This window comes from Neovison vison, chromosome 1 (genome assembly GCF_020171115.1).
Source record: "Neovison vison isolate M4711 chromosome 1, ASM_NN_V1, whole genome shotgun sequence".
NCBI classification, from domain to species: domain Eukaryota; kingdom Metazoa; phylum Chordata; class Mammalia; order Carnivora; family Mustelidae; genus Neogale; species Neogale vison.
In genome coordinates this window covers 34,395,052-34,408,224 of record NC_058091.1, presented here as the reverse complement: position 1 = coordinate 34,408,224, position 13,173 = coordinate 34,395,052, and the positions used below count along the sequence as shown (strand labels likewise).

General features: G+C 39.9%; 1 protein-coding gene across 1 annotated transcript in view; it reads left to right on the top strand.

The window, feature by feature from the left end:
• Window positions 1-1,843: 1,843 nt before the first annotated feature.
• The window catches only part of FHL5 (four and a half LIM domains 5), a 47,116-nt gene continuing 35,786 nt past the window's right edge, over window positions 1,844-13,173 (top strand). Inside the window, exon 1 of the mRNA XM_044236331.1 lies at window positions 1,844-2,057. The gene's annotated coding sequence lies outside the window, so the exon portion shown is untranslated. The remainder of the gene's footprint in view (window positions 2,058-13,173) is intronic.

Sequence of the window (13,173 nt, the reverse complement as noted above, 5' to 3'; positions counted from 1 at the left end):
ATTTCCCCCAACTCCCTTTTACGAACTTAATGAAGCTTTTTTGGTGGAGTGGTTCAAGGGGAAGAATTAATGCAACTGTCTGAGGAGGATCCAGAAGGATCAGAAGTTTTGTTTTTTGTTTTTTAAAGATTTTATTTATTTGACAGACAGAGATCACAAGTAGGCAGAGAGGCAGGCAGAGAGAGAGAGGGGGAAGCAGACTCCCCGCCGAGCAGAAAGCCTGATGCGGGGCTCGATCCCAGGACCCTGAGATCATGACCTAAGCCGAAGGCAGAGGCTTTAACCCACTGAGCCACCCAGGCACCCCAGGATCAGAAGTTTTATCAGTGAATGTAGATCACCCTCTCGGGAAGCATAGGAGTAAACAAAGGATGATGGCCCCATAATTAGGTGGAAACATATGCAATTTTATATCTCCAAGACTCCACTTCCTCGCCCTGAAAAGGATAAAAATAATTCCCGGCTAGCAGTAGTTTCACGAGGGTGGAAATCTATCACTAGTTGAATGTATTCGTGTTCTCTCACTGAATCAATTTGTTGTCGCTGTTTGCCATGTTTTCTTTTTTTTCATGTTTTCATTTTCATATCTTAATCATCGAATTCAAGTGAATAGCAATGCACACACTTGACTGGCTTTGCATTTCCCTAACTCAAGTTTTTTTATTGTATCTACCTGAGTTTGATCTCAGAAAATATTAGTGTGCAATTCCATTAGCCCTTAGAACAAGAACAGTTTTTGTCTGGGAATAAATGGGGTGAAGGCAGAAAACTTCTCCTCTCACCCCACCTTATAAAATGAAGAAACAGCCTCAAGCAGAGATTCTAGGAACAAACCTTATTTGCTTTATGGATCAAACTGACCCACGGAAAATTCCTGTCCTAGATTAGTTCAATATTCAAACATTTCTTTAGATTCAACTCTCGAAATCTCTATCCACTTTTTTTTTTTTAAAGATTTATTTATTGGTCAGAGAGAGAAGGGGGTGGAGAGAGAGTGCACACGCACACAAGCAGGGGGAGTGGTAGGCAGAGGGAGAAGCAGGCTCCCCTAGGAGCAAGGGTACCGATGCTGGGCTTGATCCTGAGGTCCTGCAGTCATGACCTGAGCCAAAGTCAGAAGCTTAACCGAGTGAGCCACCCAGGGATCCCAATCCACTTTTCCTCACTTTTTAATCAAAGATTTCAAAAGACCAGACAAGCGTCTGTTTAAATGAAGTCACACAGCCATGCCGTGACATAACAATTGTTGCCAGCTCACGGGGCAATAGGCAAAAGCAGGGAATGGTGAGTCCACAGTGAGGTTCAGGAAGCAGGTAACGACCTGCAGTTATTCTAGTCAAATCCAAGGCTCTAAGTTCTCAAATTTCCTAAGAACGCAGTGATAGAGGCCATACCCCAAGGTTAATCTCTCAAGCACCAAAAATTCTGCAGGTAAGAACGTGGGGCCTCATCTCTTTCCAGATAGTTCAATAGAAAAGCTCTGTAATGCAACCATTTCTAACCTAAAAGATAGGTTCAGAGAGTCATCAGAAAACAAGACAAAACAAAATTTTAAAAAAATATATTAATCAAGGAAAAAGAAAGTACATCATCATTTTGGAAATTTTTTAAAAAGTTAAATATGCCCGTAATTTAGCCTAAGCAGTGGAAATTTCTTGTGTATGTATGTGAGTTGTCGTATATACACTTGCATTTTAAACTTTTGGGGGCTTACCCAGATATTCCAAGTGCTCATTTTGGCAGGATTTCCCTTTAAGGATATCCTGCAGTGAATTTGTTCCTCACATTTTGACGTAAAAATTGACAGGGAGTGCTTTTCCAGCCCAGTAGGAGTCAGCTCCGTGCACATCACAAGACTTGGAGGAAACCAACTCACTCTCCCATTTCCTCCTACAAAGCTGAAAAAGCTGCATTTGGGAGGGACCCTCAGATAGCTCTGGTGGTCCTTTCTGTTCCTTTTGGAGTTGACATTTGAAAGTGTCGGAGGACAAAAATCATCACCATATATTCTCCTTTCATACTCTTTAAATCACAGGAAAAGGCAGCCTTGAGAAAAAGTAAGTTTTGTTTTCTTTTCCGTAATATTTCCTTTGTAGTTTTTTTATGTGGTATTTCGGCTTTAGTGGGTTTTTTTTGGGGGGGGGTTGTTTTGTTTTGTTTTGTTTTGTTAAGTATGAGAGATTCTTATAAACTTTCTAGTGACTGCTTATGAGAAAATTCTTACTTGGCAAGTAATTGCATATCTTGAAGTTTCTTAGAAACTCTTCAAAAGCCACTTGAGCCAACAGTTGTCAAATTTTATAAGATGAGCTTTTCAGATGTCTCATTTCAATAATATGCATGCGGAGGTTATACAGTGGTCAGAGAACTCTTTCGAGTTGTCGCCTCTGTTCTGAAAGTGGTCTTTAAACATGGGGGTATGTGTAGCTTTGTTGCCGTGAAAAGGAGGTGGCAGGATTCTGGGGATTTACTTGGCTTAACTTATTTGAATGACTAACTTTATTACTGTGGTTATTTTATGGCTGGGTTTATATATCCAGAGCACAATTCAGCACAATTCAAAGTCATTTACAGATTTTAAATATTAGTGAGATTCCTTCTATTTTCAAGAAAAATCTGCCTACTTTCCAGATGCAGGCTTAAACACCATTCCTAATGTGAGGTTTTCAGAGATTGATGAAATGTCTGTGTGTCTGGCCCACACAAATATATAACCTAGTACAGGAATCGAAAGCATTGCTTCCTGAAGCAAACGGTTACTTCCGCAAAAGTGTGCATCCCACATGTGTTTATGTTTTTTCCCAGTATATAGTCAGACTCCCTTCAGAGTCTGTCAGCTATTTGAAAAACCAAATGCAACCCCTCAGCTGTCAGTCTGGGTTTCAGAAAGGTGGAAACTAAAAAGAATCATTAATAAAATGTGTAATCCTGATAAATAAAATGTAAGAAAATCCTCAAGTCACTTTAGCTGTCATTTCACATCCATAATATCGTCATGTATAAATTCTAGCGTTTTCATTAGCGAAGGCTATAGATGAATATTTAACACAAACACTGTAAAAATGTTCCATACACAGTACTTCTTACCATATTTGTTATGATATATGCCTGAAGCCATGCTCCGAATCGTTTGATGGGGAAGGTAAACACCCACGTCTATTTTCCACACTTGCTCTATTTATTTCCACATGTTATCATTAGTTGCCAGTTCTGAGTCTGTTCTACCTAACCAAGAGGGGCACATTTGCGTCTTAATGTCACATCACCTCACTGACAAGTTTACCTCTCATTTTTATTATTCTTGCCAACAACATTTGGATAAAGGTGGATTAATTTGCCTTCCTTAGGCAAGCCTAGTAACTTTCTACTGTAATATTGAAAATAAATGTTCATCTAGAACACGTTGGAAAAGCTCTGATTTGTTTTTTATGTTTTCAATCTAGGAAACATGATTTCTTTAGAATTGAAAACCAAATCCTTGGCTTCGCATGAGGAGTTCTGAATCAGATATCAGTTCAACAAACTTGTATTTCTGGGCTCTCGTAATTGTCTTTTTCCTCTGTTATTGTCATAATTTTTCTTGGTTACCTTTTGATGCCCTGGAAATGATCAGCTTGGCATTTATTTGTCTCCACAGATTACAGGTGCCCTTAAGAATCTGACAGAATCAGGGGTGCCTGGGTGGCTCAGTGGGTTGAGCCTCTGCCTTCGGCTCACGTCATGATCCCAGGGTCCTGGGATCGAGTCCTGCATCAGGCTCTCTGCTCAGCGGGGAGTCTGCTTCCCCTCCTCTCTCTGCCTGCCTCTCTGCCTACTTGTGATCTCTCTCCCTCTGTCAAAAATAAATAAATAAAATCTTAAAAAAAAAAAAAGAATCTGACAGAATCAGTGTACTCTCTTCTAAAAACAAACAAACAAAAAAGGCCTATTGCAAATAGATTTTTCAGTGACATTTCTGGGGTTGACAGACCCCTGAAATCTGCCCTTGAGTATTCTTGGAGGTCCTGATTATGAACTATGTTTTCTGTGAAGCAGAAACTTCAGTTTTAGGCATACCTTGGTGCCAGTGGGTTCACCAAAATCTTCAGAAGTCTTAGGGTGGAAGAACACCTAAACTGTCTCTTTAAACTGTCCTCACCTGAAGACAGGTAAGGCTAAGGCAAGGATTTCAGTTTAAGGGTTAATTTTTAAAGCAGGTGCTTAGTGAATTCATGGCCATACTTGTCCTGAACAGCGGGTCACGGAAATAAAAGTGGAGTATTCAAGTAGCCGAACGGTTCCTTTTGTGGAGAACAAGGCTTAGGACGGAAGGGGAATAGGATTAACCCACTGAGGACCCCAGAATGTGGAATAGATGACTATAGAGATGTCCTCCTCTTTCTCTGACCATCCTCCTAAATCTCCCTTGCTACCTATCGGTACACTGGAACCTAAAAGGAAGAGCCAAACCAGTGCCCTAACGGGGCATACCTTACCCTTCAAGGCTCACTGTCTTCAACCTTCCCTTCTTTATTGGCTCCCTCCATTAGCACTTAAACATGCTCAAATTTTCCGTCTTAAAATGCCTCTCTTTCATGACTGAGCTCTTACACTTCCCCTCTCCCTCAGCTTCATAGGTCAAGCTTTGGAAAATTTGTCTACACTCTATTAATCTCTACTTCCTATGTCTCACTTCTCAATCTATTGAAGTCTGGCTTTCGTCCTCACCGGTTTTCCCCAGTTCTCATGAAGGTTATCAATCACTAGCATATTGTTAAATCCAGCAGACATTTCTCATCTCATCAGTGTCTCAAATCAATTTCACGCTCTTCTCCACTTTCCCCATCTTGAGACACACTCTTCACCCAGGGCTTCCATGATACCAAACTCATGGTGTTCTCTCCCACTAAGACCACTTTTCTTGGTCTGTTTTGCAGGTTCCCCTTCTTCTTCCTGTATGCTGGACTCCCTTTTCTCTTCCTGGGCAATTTCACTGCTTCAGTTTTCATCCGTTCTATAGGCGAACCGAAAAATCTAGATCTGAGGTATCTTTTCTGAGCTATAGACCTATGTGTTCAACTGTCTGCTGAAAACAGAACTGAGTAGAGTAGACTTGGGGCCTGGTGAGTAAAATGGGGAAGGAGGGAGGGACATCAAGAACAACGAGGACTTTCTCTAAGACCCCTTCCAATAGGCCCAAGTAATTTATATGGTTTCCCTGTCATTTACATGTTTCCAATGCTCTCTTTAGTCCTGGCTAAACAACTCTACTTGGATACCCCAAAGTCTCAAATCTCATGATTTAATCTAAAAGTAAATTCATCATTTCCCTCTCCTGCTCCCTGCCCTGATTCCTTAAAGTATACTCTTACATGGTAAATGATACCATGATGAAACCAGTTGCCCAAGCCAGAAATTTGGGGGAACTCCTCCCTCCCTCAATTCATGTATCTTTGGAGACCCAAAGAATCTCCAAGTTTATTTATTTACCAAGGCCTCTCCTCTGACACTACCACTACATTATTTGAGGCTGCCATCTTCTTTTGCTCGGTGAATAGCAGCCCTTTCACTGGTCTCCCTGCCTCCCGAACTGTCCTCTTCTACTCCCTTCTCCATACTGAAGCCTGAATAACTGATCTAAAACTATTGCTCTAAAAACACATTTAATTCTGCCAACCTCTTTCTTCACACTTTTCCCTAATACCCCATTGACCTTAAGATAATGTCCAGATTCCTTCTCAAGGTTAAAGAGAAACAATAGAGTCTAGGGGATTACAGCAGATCTCTTCAAACATTAAGGTGCTCGGGTAGGGCCTGGTCTTTGTTAAAATGCAGATTCTGGTTCTATAGGTCTGGATCGATGCCTGAATTTTTACATGTCTAACAAGATTTCCAGGTGAAGCTAATGATACTCGTTGAAGGACCATGCTTCTCCTGCTAGACTGTTTGGAGCTCAAGTCTTAGGTGTGTCACTCACTTGGTCGAAGAACTTGAAGAAGTCACTTAGCCTCTGTGTGTCTCCTTTGCCTTGTATATAAAATGGAGATCATGATGGTATACCTTTTTCTTAGGTTTGTTATGAGGAATAAACATGTTATATTAAAATTATGTGCTGCAGTGCCTAGCACAGAGTAAGTGTTAAGTGCTACTTACTATCATTAGTCAAGACCTTCAATAACTTAGCCTCTCCATTCTTCTCCAAACCAGTTTTTACTATGGCACTGATGTGTGTGTGCACACACGTCCGCGCGAGCATGTGCACACACACACACACACACACACTACTGCTCACTCATACCGAATGACCTTTAGAAAATTAAGAATAGAGCAAATGCCTCTTTTATGTCAAGTTCCCTCTGCACACAGCCCTAACTCAACTCGGTCCCCCTCATCTTAATTTAGATCTCACCTCAGATGATGTATCTTCCAGGAAGTACTTACAGACCATCCTCCATCCGAGTCCACACTTCATACCACTTTTGAGTATGCTCACATCACCAGTGTGCCCTCTGGTCTCAGATTATCTCATTTTTTTTATCTGTATCTCCTATAAGACAATCTGTCCCATTAGAGTAAAGGACTGCGGCAATTACTGCTGACTTTCTAGCGTCTCACACTCTTTTGCAGGTTGCAGGGATCGGTAAAGAATGAGTGCATTTTTTTTAAAGGTTTTACTTATTTATTTGACAGACAGAGATCACAAGTAAGCAGAGGCAGCAGAGAGAGGCGGGGGGAAGCAGGCTCCCGGCTGAGCAGAAAGCCTGATGCAGGGCTTGATCCACGGACCCTGAGATCATGACCTGAGCTGAAGGCAGTGGCTTAACCCACTGAGCCACCCAGGTGCCCCAAGAATGAGTGCATTTTATAGATGCATTTCCAAAGACCTGTAAAATGAGAAATGGAGATAGGGAACAGAGAGCTTTAAGATCTGGTTTGAGAAAAGGGAAATATCAGATGTAACCCTCCAAATGCTGCTCTGGGTCGGACTGTTAACACAATGGAAAGGAGAAAAAAAGTTTCAAATATATAAAATAAATAAACAAGGTTAGTAAGTCAATGAAATGGTGATAGTGTGATACAGAGAAGAGAGTCAAGACTTTGAAGTCTGGCCCATGTTGAGTTCCCTGTGAACTCAGGCAGATGAGTTTGCTTCCCTGTCTCAATGATGGAATACAAACACCTATTTTGTAGAATTTTGTATTAGAGCAAAGTCATTTTTAATTTTTCTTTCTTCTCAAATTCTTCTGCTACAATTCTGTTGCTACTAGCAAAGATTTGAGATATTCCTTTGTTTGTTTATTCTGCCAGAGCAGTATTCACCAAATGGATCCCGAGTTTTATTTTTCAGTCGATCACTTTGATGTCTCAGATTCTCCCCTCATGTTATTTAACAATACACTTTCTGAGGTTATTTGCAATTTAATCACAATTACAGCACTGAAGATGGTGCAGAACAGGCTTCTGGGATTCCTGTCTCCCAGCTTGATCCGGTTCTCTTTAAGATTCCTTTTCCTTATAGCTGTTCATAAGACAATTTAATTAACATGGTCATTTATCTCCTAGCATGTTTTAAAAATAAAAATTAATCGTTTTTTTTTTTTTACAGAGCCAAAAAGTCATACATAAAAGTAATTCATTCATTCATTCATATATTCACTCATTCATTCATCAAGCAGACCGAGCCAGCGTAGCACCTCAGAGACACGGGTCAACCGTTCAGTTTTCTGTAGAGCATGAATCTCTGCGTTATGATGGTGACCATTTCCTGAGTCTCCTTTGAACAAAGAATGGTCTAGCATACACTTTGACCAAACACCTCTCAGTATAGAACTCACAATGCTTCAGTTTTGTGGGAAATTGTGTCTTAACATTAAGACCAACACATCTTTAGCAGATTCGGGGGTATAATTTGCATGGCGAGAAAAATAAAGCATCTGACACCTAGCTGTCATGCTACCTAAATGAAGTAAGACTTAATTTTTAAAAATGATTTCTGGTCCCATAATTACATTCACTCTATTAATCTGTTCTCTTGAACACTTTTAGAGTTATACTATCACAGAAGATTCTAATCTTTGAACTTTTTTTTTAATTAAACAACTGTACTCTTAACTTTGTTCAATATTTTATTTTTCTTATTATCAAAGGATACATTGTACAATTTCTATAGAGTACTGGCCAGTAAAAATGTTTTTAAAAATCCATAACTTCAATCAAGAGGCCTAGCATTTGAGTGTATTTTCTTCTAAACTTGTTTTCTATTCTTTAATGGTACTTATATGGTTGCGATCGCACTAATTATTCACTTCATACTCTTTTTCTTACTTAAAGCAATATCAGAACCATTTTGCCACATCATTAAATACTTTTCCAAACACCATATTAGTGACTTCTAGTATTATTTTAAAGTCATTTGGTAAATAATTTCATATTCTTTTAAGCAGCCTGTAGAAGTCCTTTTCAAATCCTAAACTTAGACACAATTTAGCAGTTAACAAAATAGAACTAAAAAACACAAAATATACTTTGAAACTTTACATCAGGGATCAGTAAACATTCTTTGTAAAGAGCCAGACAATAAATTTAGAGATTACTTAAGATAAAAATAAAATCTTAAAAAAAAATAAAGTAGGGCACCTGGGTGGCTCAGTGGGTTAAGCCGCTGCCTTCAGCTCAGGTCATGATCTCGGGATCCTGGGATCGAGTCCCACATCGGGCTCTCTGCTCAGCAGGGAGCCTGCTTCCTCCTCTCTCTCTCTCTGCCTGCTTCTCTGCCTACTTGTGATCTCTCTCTGTCAAATAAATAAATAAAATCTTTAAAAAAAAAAAAAAAAAAAAAAGTAGTCACAGACTGCATGTAAATGGAAGTGTGGCCATGTTCCATTAAAACTTTATTTATGGGCACAAATTTAAATTTCCTATCATTTCACATGTCAAAACATTGTATTCTTCTTTTGGATTTATGGGGTTTTTTTTTCTTCATTTAAAAATGTAAAAGCTATATTTAGGTCAAAGGCCATACAGACATAAGCAGTGGCTCGATTTTGTTCCCTGGGCTTAAGAAGGCAACCTCTAATCTGAAGCCTGGTTCCAAGAACTTTGACTTCACCAGGTTTGAGAAGCTTCTGTGAGAACATGCATAGACAAATGTTCTTAAGAAGAGGTAAATAGCTTTCATTAGATCTTAAATAAATTCTTAAACTAAAATGTTTAAAAATCATGTTTCAGATAATATACATGAAAACACTTTGTGAATCATTAAGTTGTTTTTTTTAAGATTTTATTCATTTATTTGAGAGAAAGAGCATGTAGAATTGTCAGAGGGACAGGGAGAAGCAGGCATCTCAACCATAAATCATTTATTAAAACATATATCGGTATTTCACTTATGACGTAATACAGTGAAACCCCAAATGACCTGAAAAAATTGATTAATAGAAATAAATGTATGCCATTGCCAAAATTGTACCCAGGAAACTGATACTTGAAATCCAAAAACCTTATAAACTAGAACCTAAAGAGAAAATAGTTAAGTCACATTCCCAAACACACTAAAAGTAAGAATTAACAGTTATTCTGATCAAGGTAGTTAGAATATTTATTGTTTTGTTTATTTTTTGGCTGAGCCAGGAGCTTAAAAATAATGCTAATCATTCCTTCATTTTGTTTTTAAGTTTTAAACTACAAAGTTAGAATAACTAGAAAAATCCCAATTTTCAACATCCTGGTTAATAAAAGCGGTATATGGATTCCTGTCTCTCTCTCCTCCCTTTTCCCCACATACACATATACGTAGTTCAACAAAGAAACTGAAAAATAAAACCACCTTTATTGCAACATATGTGTGGATTTGAAAGCGCCACTTAATCGTCTATCTCTACTTTTCAAGTTTTAAGACAACTGAGAAGTAGACACAGGTGTCATATGTGAATCAACGTTTTATCAATTTTTTGTTACTAAAGCTGAATTGGAAAAGGTTTTCTTCTAAAGACTGCCCCTCCCAGGCCAGGGCAGGAAGAGCTCATGGACTCCCACAGTGACAGTGGCCTTCCTGGGGCAGAGCTGAGGGGCTGCCTTGGGCTGTGTCTAGGGAGGAGAGCAGAGTGAAAGCCGGTGCACTGGCTATTTCCATCAGAGTGATGGGGAGAGAGTGAGTTACCGTCACTCACAAAGGAGAGGCCCCCTTTCCCCGGGCACTTATCAGTTGGGTCACTCCTCAAGTGTAACAGAATCAGAGAACCCAGAGATCTGGCGGGGTGGGGTGGGGACATTTTATACATAATTTCAAAAGAAAAAGTCCTTTTTCTGTGGACTTTGAAACCTGAGGAAATGAGAGCTCCCCTATGATTTTTTTTTTCCCTTTCATGATTTTTAATTCAAAGAAGCATTCCTGGCTTCTTCTAAGTTTAAGTCATCAAGGTGACTTGCGGAAATGCTGAGTCAGAGATTTTTAGTTAAAAGTGTATGTCAAAGACCTCCTTTTACAAAGTATGGTCTTCAGTTGAAAGCAAAACAGTAGCCTAAATATATTCGTGGCAATGGATAGCTGAGTTTTTAAAGCTCTGACATGTAAAAATATTTAGTTTCTGAATGACTTTTTTCTTATCCAACTATGGTCGAAATCCTGCCCTGCAGCTGTGGTCTTTCAAGCGGCTGTCATAGTGCTCCCCAGCTTGTCGCCCACACCCATGGGCACGCTCCCACATCACCTCCACAGCGCCATGGACTCCTTACTGCCTAGGAACCTTCCTCCATCCTTTCCTAGAGTCTAGCCTTTCTCGACCTTCATGATGCAGCTCTAGAAGAAGCTTTTCTTGAAGTTCTCTAGCAATTTCCAGAGCACCCCATGTGTTTGTTCAGTATTTCTGCATGTCACCTCTCCTTTCTGTCCTCATTCCTTCCATCTGCACTATTTACTGAGTACTCAGCATATGGTGGTGTGATGCCCGACACCAGGAGTCTAGTGGGAACAGAGCATCTGTCCCACCTGGCGTTTACTGTTGAGTACGAAAGATAATGAACTAGAGCTAAGGCCAACTATTCATGAGGAGTACTGAGAGCCATGAGAACTTAAGAGTCAGATTCCTTATCTGGTGGAAGGACAGAGTAAAGAAATTTTCTGTGAGTCTCTCTCCCATGCCAGGATGGAAACTTTTCACAGGGAAAACCTGTTTTACCTTCACTGCTAAGTACCGTGGATGGCCCAAGCTGGCACTCCAGAGCTCTTTGTGAAACCCACAGACCTAAAGTACACTGTGTTCAGAGAGCTGTTGGATATTGTTGGGTTTAAAAATGAAAAAAGCAGATTATGAAAGATCTGGAATGCTATGCTAACGAGGTTGAATTATGAAGGTCACAGAAAGTAGCATGATTCAAACACAAGTCATCCAAAGACTCTGGGTTGGCCTCTATTTATAAAATGGGAGGAAAGTGGCTCTTTGGCTCTAAACCTTTAAGATTCTGTGGCCAAACAACTGACTTCTTTCTTCCTGCATTCATTCAACACATATTTAAGCCAAGCTCTGTGTTAGATGCCAGGGACACAGCCCTGAACCAGGCAGGAAAGTTCTCTGCTCCTGTGTGTGTGACACATTGACAGGCCTTAAAAATTCACACACTGAATGAGGCTTTGGGTGAAAATGAAAATAATACTAAATCATAACCAATATTTGTCAGCTAATACTATGAACATTTGGTTTCCAAGGGAATGGTAACAGATTTTCCCATTTACTTTCTCTCCAAAATTAGCACAAGCCACCTGAGATCAACATATCATGTAGGTGTAAGCCACAGTCACCCAGTGAGGCTGTGAGCATTTTGACTGTGGTCCTTTCCCTTTGATAGATGCCAAGAACCAACTTAATCTAAATCTCTTAAGACTGGGAACAGATAAATATTAAATTAAAGCTGGCTTTAGGGGCTCCTGGGTGGCTCAGTGGGTTAAGCCTCTGCCTTCGGCTCAGGTCATGATCTCAGGGTCCTGGGATCGAGTCCCGCATCGGGCTCTCTGCTCAGCAGGGAGCCTGCTTCCCCCTCTCTCTCTGCCTGCCCCTCTGCCTACTTGTGATCTCTCTCTCTCTCTGTGTCAAATAAATAAAATAAAAATTAAAAATCTCTTTTAAAAAGCTGGTTTTAAATATCACCATCCAACCACTCAAATGGTTACCCCCTCTATCACCAACAAATTTTAAACTGTCAAGAGGGTAATTTGAAATTATTGATTAGTGTTATCACCAAAGAATAGGATATAATTCTGCCTTGTGTCTTTTTAAATCACATTCTTGTAGGAAGAAGATTATTTTGCTTCAGGCAAAAATACTGAAAAAATTAGTTAACATCAACTTCCACCACGTACCCCCCCATTCTCAACCCAAACACCTCCACATGCCACACAGCACACATACCCACGTGTATTCACATACACACAAATATACAAACCACACATACACACACATCACTACCTCATTTGGTTTTGTTTTGATTTTTTAGATGAGGATCCAGAAAATAAAACTAAATGTTGTTTTGGATTTTTCATCCCAACTCCAGAGTAAATCAGTAACAGCTATAATGAACCAAAACCCAACAGAAATTGAATTGCCTTGAATGTTGGAGGGAACATGTACTTGCTTTTGAGGATAATTGGTTTGTTTTCTACAGCTAATGGCAGCTCGGCTTGAGCTACAGAATGAACCTCTCTGCTTACACATGGGAGGTTGTCACCGGGTCAGTAATTCAAACCTCAAGTGCCAGATACAAGTAAGGAGAGATTTTACTTTTTTTCACCTTTGGAAAAAAAAATCACAGCAGTAACCAAGGCCGTCACTCCATACAATCTTTTATATACATGAAATGGCTTCCATCACCAGTCAGAAATCTGAATTCCGGTGGAAGCTTTTCCAGGAACCACTTTGTCAGCTTTAAAAAACAGTGTGCCAGCCCGAACTTCAGTTTTTCTCACTTATTAGATGAGAGGAACAAACTAGGGAATTTCAAGAACCCCTCCCAACTCCTAGATTCTGTCAAAATGGGACTGGATCAGAAGCATTCTTTTACAGGGAAGGCCAAATATCAAAATGACTGGGGCACTAAGAGACTTTATCTCTAAATATCTTATTGTACCCAAAGGGGATTCCTTTTCCTGAGTTTCCCAAAATTCTCTTCTGGGATCACCCTCCTCCCTTCTTTCTCTCCCTC